Below are 15,000 nucleotides of genomic sequence, written 5' to 3' on the forward strand. Positions count from 1 at the left end.
TCGCCCGGCCTGTGTTTAAGGAGGCGGCCGGTCCTCCCATTCTGCCAGTGTTCCTTGGACTTTATTTCAAAGTCTTTCCGCTCCGGGCTAGGGCGGGTGAGGTCGTCTCGAACCACGTGCCTGAAGGCCGCCTCGCGCCAGATGCGGCCCCGCTCTGTCGTGCGGTGTGACCGTCCAACGCGGGCATCGCTAGATTAGCCGTGGCCACGATCCTTCCACACCGCGAGCCTTTCGCCCTCGGCTGATGTTCGGCCAACGTGTGGGGAGGGGGTTGTGGACGGCTGCCGGGAGCAGACAGCCGTCCCCGGGAGGGGAGACTTCACGGCGGCCGCCGGGAGCAGACGGCCGTCGAGAGATTCTGCCAGTGTGTTCCTTGGACTTTGAAAAGTCTTTCCGCTCTGGGCTAGGGCGGGTGAGGTCGTCTCGAACCACGTGCCTGAAGGCCGCCTCGCGCCGGATGCAGGCCCCGCTCTGTCGTGCGGTGTGACCGTCCAACGCGGGCATCGCTAGATTAGCCGTGGCCACGATCCTTCCACACCGCGAGCCTTTCGCCCTCGGCCGGTGTCGGTCAATGTGTGGGGTGGGGGGGAAGGACGGCTGCCGGGAGCAGACAGCCGTCCCCGGGTGGGGTGTACAGTCCTTCCACCGCGGCCGCCGGGAGCAGACGGCCGTCGAGCGATTCTGCCATTGTCCCTAGGACTTTGTACATTTCAAAGACCCTCTGCGCGGGCCGCTGATCCCGCTCGGTCGCTCCGGCCTGTGTTTAAGGAGGCGGCCGGTCCTCCCATTCTGCCAGTGTTCCTTGGACTTGTAAAAGTCTTTCCGCTCCGGGCTAGGGCGGGTGAGGTCGTCTCGAACCACGTGCCTGAAGGCCGCCTCGCGCCGGATGCAGGCCCCGCTCTGTCGTGCGGTGTGACCGTCCAACGCGGGCATCGCTAGATTAGCCGTGGCCACGATCCTTCCACACCGCGAGCCTTTCGCCCTCGGCTGATGTTCGGCCAACGTGTGGGGAGGGGGTTGTGGACGGCTGCCGGGAGCAGACAGCCGTCCCCGGGAGGGGAGACTTCACGGCGGCCGCCGGGAGCAGACGGCCGTCGAGAGATTCTGCCAGTGTGTTCCTTGGACTTTGAAAAGTCTTTCCGCTCTGGGCTAGGGCGGGTGAGGTCGTCTCGAACCACGTGCCTGAAGGCCGCCTCGCGCCGGATGCAGGCCCCGCTCTGTCGTGCGGTGTGACCGTCCAACGCGGGCATCGCTAGATTAGCCGTGGCCACGATCCTTCCACACCGCGAGCCTTTCGCCCTCGGCCGGTGTTCGCTCAACGCGCGGGCCGCTGATCCCGCTCCATCTCTCCGGCCTGTGTTTAAGGAGGCGGCCGGTCCTCCCATTCTGCCAGTGTTCCTTGGACTTGTAAAAGTCTTTCCGCTCCGGGCTAGGGCGGGTGAGGTCGTCTCGAACCACGTGCCTGAAGGCCGCCTCGCGCCGGATGCAGGCCCCGCTCTGTCGTGCGGTGTGACCGTCCAACGCGGGCATCGCTAGATTAGCCGTGGCCACGATCCTTCCACACCGCGAGCCTTTCGCCCTCGGCTGGTGTTCGGCCAACGTGTGGGGAGGGGGTTAAGGACGGCTGCCGGGAGCAGACAGCCGTCCCCGGGAGGGGAGACTTCACGGCGGCCGCCGGGAGCAGACGGCCGTCGAGAGATTCTGCCAGCGTTCCTTGTACTTTGAATATTTCACAGCCGTGCTCGCACTTAGGAAATTTTCGAGCGCTGTGGCACTTAGACATTTTTCGTCAAGAGAGGCACTTAGACATTTTTCGTCAAGAGAGGCACTTAGAAATTTTTCGTCAAGAGAGGCACTTAGAAAATTTTTCTCTCTCTCTCTGTGTGCCTTCCAGGGTGCTTTGCCGTGCAACCCTGCCTGGGTGGCCGAGCAGGGGGCGATGCTGGCGGTTAAACCAGCGCTCGACTCTTCGCCGTTCTTTACCGTCAATTCCGCGCCCCCCATGCTCGTTCTGACTATATTTTGCGAAAGGGGAGTAAATCGTTGATGAGTACGCTGACTAGTGGGACCAACCATCGTACTCTGGCGCACCTGAAGACCAAAGTTGGTACTGCACCCTACCCCTGGTACCCCAACCCCTGGTACCTAAAGAGGGAGAGGCCGAATTTTCGCTTTCGGCGGCCGACCGCGGGAACCAGCCGAGGCGGACACTTTTCGGCTCAAGAGCCGTTGGCACTTAGAAAAAATTCGCACAAGTTGGCAGGACTTCCGGGGCCAGAGGCCGAATTTTCGCTTTCGGCGGCCGACCGCGGGAACCAGCCGAGGCGGACACTTTTCGGCTCAGGAGCCGTTGGCACTTAGAAAAAATTCGCACAAGTTGGCAGGACTTCCAGGAGAAGAGGCCGAATTTTCACTTTTGGTGGCCGTTATGGGGAACCAGCCGAGGCGGACACTTTACGGCTGTTGAGTCGTTGGCACTTAGAAAATATTCGCCAAACTTGGCTTGACTTCCAGGAGAAGAGGCCGAATTTTCACTTTTGGTGGCCGACCTGGGGAACCAGACGAGGCGGACACTTTACGGCTGTTGAGTCGTTGGCACTTAGAAAATATTTGCCAAACTTGGCTTGACTTCCAGGAGAAGAGGCCGAATTTTCACTTTTGGTGGCCGACCTGGGGAACCAGCCGAGGCGGACACTTTACGCTGGTTGAGTCGTTGGCACTTAGAAAATATTTGCCAAACTTGGCTTGACTTCCAGGAGAAGAGGCCGAATTTTCACTTTTCATGGCCGTTATGGGGAACCAGCCGAGGCGGACACTTTGCGCTGGTTGAGTCGTTGGCACTTAGAAAATATTTGCCAAACTTGGCTTGACTTCCAGGAGAAGAGGCCGAATTTTCACTTTTGGTGGCCGTTATGGGGAACCAGCCGAGGCGGACACTTTAGCTGGTTGAGTCGTTGGCACTTAGAAAATATTCGCCAAACTTGGCCAGACTTCCAGGAGAAGAGGCCGAATTTTCACTTGTGGTACCCGACCTGGGGAACCAGCCGAGGCGGACACTTTAGGCTGGTTGAGTCGTTGGCACTTAGAAAATATTTGCCAAACTTGGCTTGACTTCCAGGAGAAGAGGCCGAATTTTCACTTTTGGTGGCCGTTATGGGGAACCAGCCGAGGCGGACACTTCAGGCTGGTTGAGTCGTTGGCACTTAGAAAATATTCGCCAAACTTGGCCAGACTTCCAGGAGAAGAGGCCGAATTTTCACTTGTGGTACCCGACCTGGGGAACCAGCCGAGGCGGACACTTTAGGCTGGTTGAGTCGTTGGCACTTAGAAAATATTTGCCAAACTTGGCTTGACTTCCAGGAGAAGAGGCCGAATTTTCACTTGTTCTGGCCGTTATGGGGAACCAGCCGAGGCGGACACTTTGCGCTGGTTGAGTCGTTGGCACTTAGAAAATATTCGCCAAACTTGGCTTGACTTCCAGGAGAAGAGGCCGAATTTTCACTTTTCATGGCCGTTATGGGGAACCAGCCGAGGCGGACACTTTACGCTGGTTGAGTCGTTGGCACTTAGAAAATATTCGCCAAACTTGGCCAGACTTCCAGGAGAAGAGGCCGAATTTTCACTTGTTCTGGCCGACCTGGGGAACCAGACGAGGCGGACACATCACCCCGCAAGTGCCGTTGGCACTTTGAAAATATTCGCCAAACTTGGCCGGACTTCCAGGAGAAGAGGCCGAATTTTCACTTTTTCTGGCCGACCTGGGGAACCAGACGAGGCGGACACATCACCCCGCAAGTGCCGTTGGCACTTCGAAAATATTCGCCAAACTTGGCCAGACTTCCAGGAGAAGAGGCCGAATTTTCACTTGTTCTGGCCGACCTGGGGAACCAGACGAGGCGGACACATCACCCCGCAAGTGCCGTTGGCACTTTGAAAATATTCGCCAAACTTGGCCGGACTTCCAGGAGAAGAGGCCGAATTTTCGCTTTTTCTGGCCGACCTGGGGAACCAGACGAGGCGGACACATCACCCCGCAAGTGCCGTTGGCACTTTGAAAATATTTGCCAAACTTGGCCGGACTTCCAGGAGAAGAGGCCGAATTTTCACTTGTTCTGGCCGACCTGGGGAACCAGACGAGGCGGACACTTTTCCGAGCAAGTGCCGATGGCACTTCCAGAGCGAGAGGCCGAATAATCGTAATTTGTGGCCGACTTGGGAACCAGCGAAGGCGGATAGGAAGTGGAGTGGGTCCCGCCGGCTGGTCCGCGGGCCAATTGCGGTCCCGCGAGTTAGCGATCGCGGTCCGGAATTCTAGCCGACTTGGGAACCAGCGAATGCGGATAGGAAGTGGAGTGGGTCCCGCCGGCTGGTCCGCGGGCCAATTGCGGTCCCGCGAGTTAGCGATCGCGGTCCGGAATTCTAGCCGACTTGGGAACCAGCGAAGGCGGATGGGTGGTCACCGAGGTCCCGCCGGATGGTCCGCGGGCCATTTAGGGTCCCGCGAGTTAGCGATCGCGGTCCGGAATTCTAGCCGACTTGGGAACCAGCGAAGGCGGATAGGAAGTCAAGTGGGTCCCGCCGGCTGGTCCGCGGGCCATTTAGGGTCCCGCGAGTTAGCGATCGCGGTCCGGAATTCTAGCCGACTTGGGAACCAGCGAAGGCGGATAGGAAGTCAAGTGGGTCCCGCCGGCTGGTCCGCGGGCCATTTAGGGTCCCGCGAGTTAGCGATCGCGGTCCGGAATTCTAGCCGACTTGGGAACCAGCGAAGGCGGATGGGTGGTCACCGAGGTCCCGCCGGATGGTCCGCGGGCCATTTAGGGTCCCGCGAGTTACCGATCGCGGTCCGGAATTCTAGCCGGCCAGGGACCACCGCGAGGCGGATGGGTGGTCACCGAGGTCCCGCCGGCTGGTCCGCGGGCCATTTAGGGTCCCGCGAGTTACCGATCGCGGTCCGGAATTCTAGCCGGCCCGGAGCCACCCAGAGGCCGTGCACACGCGCCGGGTGGCCGGAAATACCTCCAGCCGAGCGGACATGCACTTTATAAGCACCTTGGACGAGATGGCTGAGCCTTACTCGACTTCCAGCACCCCGGCTAAGCGTTCTCCACGGCCCGCTGTGCTTCCAGAAGACCTCCAGACGGTCCTCATGGTACTTTCCTCCTCACTCTCCCAGGCGGCCCAGGCTTCCAGCACCCCGGCTAAGCGTCTTACACGGCCCGCTGTGCTTCCAGAAGACCTCCAGACGGTCCTCATGGTGCTTTCCTCCTCACTCTCCCAGCCGGGCCAGGCTTCCAGCACCCCGGCTAAGCGTCTTACACGGCCCGCTGTGCTTCCAGAAGACCTCCAGCCGGTCTTCATGGTGCATTCCTCCTCACTCTTTAAGCCGAACGAGGCTTCCAGAGCCCCGGCTAAGCATTTTACGCGGCCCGCCGAGCCTCCACAGCACTTCCAGCCGGTTCTCATGATGCATTCCTCCTCACTCTTTAAGCCGAACGAGGCTTCCAGAGCCCCGGCTAAGCGTTTTACGTGGCCCGCCGAGCCTCCACAGCACTTCCAGCCGGTTGTCCGGGTGCTTCACTCCTCACTTTATAAGCCGAACGAGGCTTCAGGAGCCCCGGCTAAGCGTTTTACGCGGCCCGCTGAACTTCCACCGCACCTCCAGCCGGTTCCCCGAGTGCTTTCCTCCTCACTGTTTAAGCCGAACGAGGCTTCCAGAGCCTCGGCTAAGCGTTTTACGCGTCCCGGTGATCTCCCCGGAGCTTGTAACGGGGAATTAGCTCCCTCCAGCGGACACGGCGGGTAAATACGCCACCTCTCGCACTTAGCGCACACTCGCGTTGCTGCGCGTCTGATGGCACTTTGAGCGGTCAAAATGCGGGAGTAACTGTCACTCTCTTATGGTAGGCTCACTTGAGATTTTTTTGAACGGTTTGTGGATAAATATATGATATATACTACATATGATCGCATTTACAGTCAAATCATATAAAAATATCATTCTCCGGGTGCTTTCCTCCTGGCTTCTTAAGCCGGTCCAGGCTTCCAGCACCCCGGCTGAGCGTTTTACGCGGCCCGCTGAGCTTCCACAGCACTTCCAGCCGCTTCTCCGGGTGCTTTCCTCCTCACATCTTTAGCCGGCGCAGGCTTCCAGCACCCCGGCTAAGCGTTCTCCGCGGCCCGCCGAGCCTCCGGAGGAGCTCCGGCCGGTCCTCGGGGTGCTTTCTTCCCAACTATTGACGCCCGAGGAGGCTTCCAGCACCCCGGCTAAGCGTTCTCCGCGTCCCGCTGATCTTCCCGGAGCTTGTAACGGGGAAATACCTCCCTCTAGCGGACACGGCGGGTAAATACGCCACCTCTCGCACTTAGCGCACACACCCGTTGCTGCGCGTCCGGTGGCACTCTGAGCGGCCAAACGGCGGGAGTAACTGTCACTCTCTTATGGTAGGCTCACTTGAGATTTTTTTAACCGTCCGCGGAGGCGACCGGGACCACCGGGACAGCCGGGAGGCCGTGCGCGCGGGCCAAGTGGCCGAAAATAGCTCCAGGCCGACCGGATCGGCTAGTTGCAAGCACCGCGGATGAGATTGCGGAGCATTATTCGACTTCCAGCGGCCCGTGCGCTTACGCACGCCGCCCGGAACCTCCGGGAGGCCGTGCGCATGCGCAAGTGGCCGAAAATAGCTCCTAGCCGACCGGATCTGCACTTTACGAGCTCCGCGGATGAGATCGCGGAGCTTCATTCGACTTCCAGCGGCCGGTGCGCTCGCGCACTCCACCCGGCACCTCCGGGAGGCCGTGCGCGCGCGCCAAGTGGCCGAAAATAGCTCCAAGACGACCGGATCGGCTGTTTACAAGCACCGCGGATGAGATCGCGGAGCTTTATGCGACTTCCAGCGGCCGGTGCGCTCGCGCACTCCACCCGGCACCATCCGGGAGGCCGTGCGCGCGCGCCAAGTGGCCCAAAATAGCTCCAGCCCAGCGGATCGGCTGTTTACAAGCTCCGCGGATGAGATCGCGGAGCTTTATTCGACTTCCAGCGGCCGGCGCGCACGACGAGCGGACCCGGTGACGGTCCAGCTCCACCCGGTACCTCGCACGGCCCGCTTCTCCCCCCCGCGCGGACTTCCGAGCGCTCGGGGAGACGTTCGGAAGCCGCCGGTGACGTTGGAGCGGGGAAATACCTCCCTCCAGCGGACACGGCGAGTAAATACACCTTCGGCCAAACGGCGGGAGTAACTATGACTCTCTTAAGGTAGCGGCACTCGACATCTTTTTCACGGTTCGTGGAGGACCCGGCCGGTTCTCGGGGGTGCTTTTTCTCCTAACTCTTGACCCCCGAGGAGGCTTCCAGAGCCCCGGCTAAGCGTTTTACGCGGCCCGCTGAGCTTCCGCAGCACCTCCAGCCGGTTCCCCGGGTGCTTTCCTCCTCACTGTTTAAGCCGAACGAGGCTTCCAGAGCCCCGGCTAAGCGTTTTACGCGGCCCGCTGAGCTTCCACCGCACCTCCAGCCGGTTCCACGGCTGCTTTCCTCCTCACTGTTTAAGCCGAACGAGGCTTCCAGAGCCCCGGCTAAACGTTTTACGCGGCCCGCTGAGCTTCCAGAGCACCTCCAGCCGGTTCCCCGGGTGCATTCCTCCTCACTTTCTAAGCCGAACGAGGCTTCCAGAGCCCCGGCTAAGCGTTTTACGCGGCCCGCTGAGCTTCCACCGCACCTCCAGCCGGTTCCACGGCTGCTTTCCTCCTCACTGTTTAAGCCGAACGAGGCTTCCAGAGCCCCGGCTAAACGTTTTACGCGGCCCGCTGAGCTTCCACCGCACCTCCAGCCGGTTCCCCGGGTGCATTCCTCCTCACTTTCTAAGCCGAAGGAGGCTTCCAGAGCCCCGGCTAAGCGTTTTGCGCGGCCCGCTGAGCTTCCGGAGCACCTCCAGCCGGTTCTTATGAGGCTTTGCTCCTCACTCTTGACGCCCGAGGAGGCTTCCAGAGCCTCGGCTAAGCGTTTTACGCGGCCCGCTGAGCTTCCACCGAACCTCCAGCCGGTTCTAATGAGGCTTTCCTCCTAACTCTTGACGCCCGAGGAGGCTTCCAGAGCCTCGGCTAAGTGTTTTACGCAGCCCGCTGGACTTCCACAGCACCTCCAGCCGGTTCTTATGATGATTTCCTCCTCACTCTTGACGCCCGAGGAGGCTTCCAGCGCCCCGGCTAAGCGTTTTACGCGGCCCGCTGAGCTTCCAGAGCACCTCCAGCCGGTTCCACGGGTGCTTTCCTCCTCACTCTTGAAGCCCGAGGAGGCTTCCAGAGCCTCGGATAAGCGTTTTACGCGGCCCGCTGAGCTTCCACAGCACCTCCAGCCGGTTCTCATGATGCATTCCTCCTCACTCTTTAAGCCGAACGAGGCTTCCAGAGCCTCGGCTAAGCGTTTTACGCGGCCCGCTGGACTTCCACAGCACCCCCAGCCGGTTCTTATGATGCTTTCCTCCTAACTCTTGACGCCCGAGGAGGCTTCCAGCACCCCGGCTAAGCGTTTTACGCGGCCCGCCGAGCTTCCACAGCACCTCCAGCCGGTTCTCATGAGGCTTTCCTCCTAACTCTTGACGCCCGAGGAGGCTTCCAGAGCCTCGGCTAAGCGTTTTACGCAGCCCACTGAGCTTCCACAGCACCTCCAGCCGGTTCCCCCAGTACTTTCCTCCTCACTCTTTAAGCCGAACGAGGCTTCCAGAGCCCCGGCTAAGCGTTTTACGCGGCCCGCTGGACTTCCAGAGCACCCCCAGCCGGCCCTCACAATGCTTTCCTCCTAACTCTTGACGCCCGAGGAGGCTTCCAGAGCCCCGGCTAAACGTTTTACGCGGTCCGCTGAACTTCCAGAGCACCTCCAGCCGGTTCCCCGGCTGCTTTCCTCCTCACTTTATAAGCCGAACGAGGCTTCCAGAGCCCCGGCTAAGCGTTTTACGCGGCCCGCTGAACTTCCCCAGCACCTCCAGCCGGTTCTCATGATGCATTCCTCCTCACTCTTTAAGCCGAACGAGGCTTCCAGAGCCCCGGCTAAGCGTTTTACGCGGCCCGCTGAGCTTCCGGAGCACCTCCAGCCGGTTCCCCGAGTGCTTTCCTCCTCACTGTTTGAGCCGAACGAGGCTTCCAGAGCCCCGGCTAAGCGTTTTACGCGTCCCGGTGATCTCCCCGGAGCTTGTAACGGGGAATTAGCTCCCTCCAGCGGACACGGCGGGTAAATACGCCACCTCTCGCACTTAGCGCACACACCCGTTGCTGCGCGTCCGGTGGCACTTTGAGCGGCCAAACGGCGGGAGTAACAGTCACTCTCTTAAGTTAGGCTCATTTGACATTTTCTTGAACGGTTCGTGGATAAATATGTGATATATACTACATATGATCGCATTTATAGTCAAATCATATCAAAATATCATTCTCCGGGTGCTTTCCTCCCCGCTTCTTAAGCCGAACGAGGCTTCCAGAGCCCCGGCTAAGCGTTTTACGCGGCCCGCTGAACTTCCACAGCACCTCCAGCCGGTTCCCCGAGTGCTTTCCTCCTCACTGTTTAAGCCGAACGAGGCTTCCAGAGCCTCGGCTAAGCGTTTTACGCGGCCCGCTGAGCTTCCACCGCACCTCCAGCCGGTTCCCCGAGTGCTTTCCTCCTCACTGTTTAAGCCGAACGAGGCTTCCAGAGCCTCGGCTAAGCGTTTTACGCGGCCCGCTGAGCTTCCACAGCACCTCCAGCCGGTTCCCCGGGTGCTTTCCTCCTCACTGTTTAAGCCGAACGAGGCTTCCAGAGCCCCGGCTAAGCGTTTTACGCGGCCCGCTGAGCTTCCACAGCACCTCCAGCCGGTTCCCCGGGTGCTTTCCTCCTCACTGTTTAAGCCGAACGAGGCTTCCAGAGCCCCGGTTAAGCATTTTACGCGGCCCGCTGAGCTTCCACAGCACCTCCAGCCGGTTCCCATGAGGCTTTCCTCCTCACTTTTTAAGCCGAACGAGGCTTCCAGAGCCCCGGCTAAGCGTTCTCCACGTCCCGGTGATCTTCCCGGAGCTTGTAACGGGGAATTACCTCCCTCTAGCGGACACGGAGGGTAAATACGCCACCTCTCGCACTTAGCGCACACTCGCGTTGCTGCGCGTCTGATGGCACTTTGAGCGGCCAAACGGCGGGAGTAACAGTCACTCTCTTAAGGTAGGCTCACTTGAGATTTTTTTAACCGTCCGCGGAGGCGACCGGGACCACCGGGACAGCCGGGAGGCCGTGCGCGCGGGCCAAGTGGCCGAAAATAGCTCCAGCCCAGCGGATCTGCACTTTACAAGCTCCGCGGATGAGATCGCGGAGCATTATTCGACTTCCAGCGGCCGGTGCGCTTACGCACGCCGCCCGGAACCTCCGGGAGGCCGTGCGCATGCGCAAGTGGCCGAAAATAGCTCCAAGCCGACCGGATCTGCACTTTACAAGCTCCGCGGATGAGATCGCTGAGCTTTATCCGACTTCCAGCGGCCGGTGCGCTCGCGCACTCCACCCGGCACCTCCGGGAGGCCGTGCGCGCGCGCCAAGTGGCCCAAAATAGCTCCAGCCCAGCGGATCTGCACTTTACAAGCTCCGCGGATGAGATCGCGGAGCTTTATGCGACTTCCAGCGGCCGGTGCGCTCGCGCACTCCACCCGGCACCTCCGGGAGGCCGTGCGCGCGCGCCAAGTGGCCGAAAATAGCTCCAAGACGACCGGATCGGCTGTTTACAAGCACCGCGGATGAGATCGCGGAGCTTTATGCGACTTCCAGCGGCCGTTGCGCTCGCGCACTCCACCCGGCACCTCCGGGAGGCCGTGCGCGCGCGCCAAGTGGCCCAAAATAGCTCCAGCCCAGCGGATCTGCACTCCGCGGATGAGATCGCGGAGCTTCATTCGACTTCCAGCGGCCGGCGCGCACGACGAGCGGACCCGGTGACGGTCCAGCTCCACCCGGTACCTCGCACGGCCCGCTTCTCCCCCCCGCGCGGACTTCCGAGCGCTCGGGGAGACGTTCGGAAGCCGCCGGTGACGTTGGAGCGGGGAAATACCTCCCTCCAGCGGACACGGCGAGTAAATACACCTTCGGCCAAACGGCGGGAGTAACTATGACTCTCTTAAGGTAGCGGCACTCGACATCTTTTTAGCGGTTCGTGGAGGACCCGGCCGGTTCTCGGGGGTGCTTTTTCTCCTAACTCTTGACGCCCGAGGAGGCTTCCAGAGCCCCGGCTAAGCGTTTTACGCGGCCCGCTGAGCTTCCGGAGCACCTCCAGCCGGTTCTCATGGGGCTTTCCTCCTCACTCTTGACGCCCGAGGAGACTTCCAGCACCCCGGCTAAGCGTTTTACGCGGCCCGCTGAGCTTCCAGAGCACCTCCAGCCGGTTCCCCGGGTGCATTCCTCCTCACTTTCTAAGCCGAACGAGGCTTCCAGAGCCCCGGCTAAGCGTTTTACGCGGCCCGCTGAACTTCCACAGCACCTCCAGCCGGTTCCCCGAGTGCTTTCCTCATCACTTTATAAGCCGAACGAGGCTTCCAGAGCCCCGGCTAAGCGTTCTCCGCGTCCCGCTGATCTCCCCGGAGGTCGTAACGGGGAAATACCTCCCTCTAGCGGACACGGCGGGTAAATACGCCACCTCTCGCACTTAGCGCACACACCCGTTGCTGCGCGTCCGGTGGCACTTTGAGCGGCCAAACGGCGGGAGTAACAGTCACTCTCTTAAGTTAGGCTCATTTGACATTTTCTTGAACGGTTCGTGGATAAATATGTGATATATACTACATATGATCGCATTTATAGTCAAATCATATCAAAATATCATTCTCCGGGTGCTTTCCTCCCCGCTTCTTAAGCCGAACGAGGCTTCCAGAGCCCCGGCTAAGCGTTTTACGCGGCCCGCTGAACTTCCACAGCACCTCCAGCCGGTTCCACGGCTGCTTTCCTCCTCACTGTTTAAGCCGAACGAGGCTTCCAGAGCCCCGGCTAAACGTTTTACGCGGCCCGCTGAGCTTCCAGAGCACCTCCAGCCGGTTCCCCGGGTGCATTCCTCCTCACTTTCTAAGCCGAACGAGGCTTCCAGAGCCCCGGCTAAGCGTTTTACGCGGCCCGCTGAGCTTCCACCGCACCTCCAGCCGGTTCCACGGCTGCTTTCCTCCTCACTGTTTAAGCCGAACGAGGCTTCCAGAGCCCCGGCTAAACGTTTTACGCGGCCCGCTGAGCTTCCAGAGCACCTCCAGCCGGTTCCCCGGGTGCATTCCTCCTCACTTTCTAAGCCGAACGAGGCTTCCAGAGCCCCGGCTAAGCGTTTTACGCGGCCCGCTGAGCTTCCACCGCACCTCCAGCCGGTTCCACGGCTGCTTTCCTCCTCACTGTTTAAGCCGAACGAGGCTTCCAGAGCCCCGGCTAAACGTTTTACGCGGCCCGCTGAGCTTCCAGAGCACCTCCAGCCGGTTCCCCGGGTGCATTCCTCCTCACTTTCTAAGCCGAACGAGGCTTCCAGAGCCCCGGCTAAGCGTTTTACGCGGCCCGCTGAGCTTCCACCGCACCTCCAGCCGGTTCCACGGCTGCTTTCCTCCTCACTGTTTAAGCCGAACGAGGCTTCCAGAGCCCCGGCTAAACGTTTTACGCGGCCCGCTGAGCTTCCAGAGCACCTCCAGCCGGTTCCCCGGGTGCATTCCTCCTCACTTTCTAAGCCGAACGAGGCTTCCAGAGCCCCGGCTAAGCGTTTTACGCGGCCCGCTGAGCTTCCACCGCACCTCCAGCCGGTTCCACGGCTGCTTTCCTCCTCACTGTTTAAGCCGAACGAGGCTTCCAGAGCCCCGGCTAAACGTTTTACGCGGCCCGCTGAGCTTCCAGAGCACCTCCAGCCGGTTCCCCGGGTGCATTCCTCCTCACTTTCTAAGCCGAACGAGGCTTCCAGAGCCCCGGCTAAGCGTTTTACGCGGCCCGCTGGACTTCCAGAGCACCTCCAGCCGGTTCCCCGGGTGCATTCCTCCTAACTCTTGTCGCCCGAGGAGGCTTCCAGCGCCCCGGGTAAGCGTTCTCCGCGTCCCGGTGATCTTCCCGGAGGTCGTAACGGGGAAATACCTCCCTCCAGCGGACACGGAGAGAAATTACACCGCCTCTCGCACACAGGCGGGTAAACGGCGGGAGTAACTATGACTCTCTTAAGGTAGCCTGACTTGACATCTCTTTAACGGTTCGTGGATAAATACATGATATATACTACATATGATCGCATTTACAGCCAAATAATACAAAATGAGCATTCGGTTATAAACATTGTATTCATAATGTTTATAGGTGATGTTAATATTTATATGTTTAATGTTTATAGGTGATGTTTATATTTATATATTTAATGTTTATAGGTCATGTTAATATTTATATATTTATTTTGTACATCATGTTATACGACACTCTCTATAGGATCATGATGTGATCATATCGGTGGAAGTCGCTCCGGGCTCCGGGTGAAGAGGCCGAATTCTCGCCACTCGCGGCCGACCGGGGAACCAGCAGAGGCGGACGCATCGCGGCGCAAGAGCCCTTGGCACTTTGAAAAATTTTGGCAAAAGTCGCTCCGCGCTCCGGGTGAAGAGGCCGAATTCTCGCCACTCGTGGCCGACCGGGGAACCAGCAGAGGCGGACGCATCGCGGCGCGAGAGCCCTTGGCACTTAGAAAAATTTTGGCAAAAGTCGCTCCTTGCTCCAGGTGAAGAGGCCGAATTCTCGCCACTCGTGGCCGACTGGGGAACCAGCAGAGGCGGACGCATCGCGGCGCAAGAGCCCTTGGCACTTAGAAAAAAAAATGGCAAAAGTCGCTCCGCGCTCCAGGTGAAGAGGCCGAATTCTCGCCACTCGTGGCCGACTGGGGAACCAGCAGAGGCGGACGCATCGCGGCGCAAGAGCCCTTGGCACTTAGAAAAAAAAATGGCAAAAGTCGCTCCGCGCTCCAGGTGAAGAGGCCGAATTCTCGCCACTCGTGGCCGACTGGGGAACCAGCAGAGGCGGACGCATCGCGGCGCAAGAGCCCTTGGCACTTAGAAAAAAAAATGGCAAAAGTCGCTCCGCGCTCCAGGTGAAGAGGCCGAATTCTCGCCACTCGTGGCCGACTGGGGAACCAGCAGAGGCGGACGCATCGCGGCGCAAGAGCCCTTGGCACTTAGAAAAAAAAATGGCAAAAGTCGCTCCGCGCTCCAGGTGAAGAGGCCGAATTCTCGCCACTCGTGGCCGACCGGGGAACCAGCGAAGGCGGGTAAGCTTTCTATGGAGCCCCGCCGGCTGGTCCGCGGGCCGAACGTGGTCCCGTCACCTACCGACAGTGGACGCCGACCCACGCCCGGCAAGGACCACCCAGAGGCGGACACGCTCTCCGACGAGCCCCGCCGGCCGGTCCGCGGCGGGAAATGCGCCCTCTGGCGGACGCGCCGTTGTAAATGAATGGGCTTTGGCACTTAGTGCATTTTCGCTGAAGTTGAGCCGCGCTCCGGGCGAAGAGGCCGAATTCTCGCTACTCGTGGCCGACCGGGGAACCAGCGAAGGCGGGTAAGCTTTCAAGAGAGCCCCGCCGGCTGGTCCGCGGGCCGAACGTGGTCCCGTAAAGTACCGACAGCGGACGGCGACCCACGCCCGGCAGGAACCACCGAGAGGCGGACACGCTCTCCGACGAGCCCCGCCGGCCGGTCCGCGGCGGGAAATGCGCCCTCTGGCGGACACGCCGTTGTAAATGAATGGGCTTTGGCACTTAGTGCATTTTCGCAAAAGTTGAGCCGCGCTCCGGGCGAAGAGGCCGAATTCTCGCTACTCGCGGCCGACCGGGGAACCAGCGAAGGCGGGTAAGCTTTCAAGAGAGCCCCGCCGGCTGGTCCGCGGGCCGATTATGGTCCCGTCACCTACCGACAGCGGACGCCGACCCACGCCCGGCAAGGACCACCCAGAGGCGGACACGCTCTCCGACGAGCCCCGCCGGCCGGTCCGCGGCGGGAAACGCGCCCTCTGGCGGA

This window comes from Syngnathus floridae, unplaced genomic scaffold (assembly GCF_059516105.1).
Source record: "Syngnathus floridae isolate MCC-2025c unplaced genomic scaffold, RoL_Sflo_1.0 HiC_scaffold_28, whole genome shotgun sequence".
Taxonomy (NCBI): Eukaryota; Metazoa; Chordata; class Actinopteri; order Syngnathiformes; family Syngnathidae; genus Syngnathus; species Syngnathus floridae.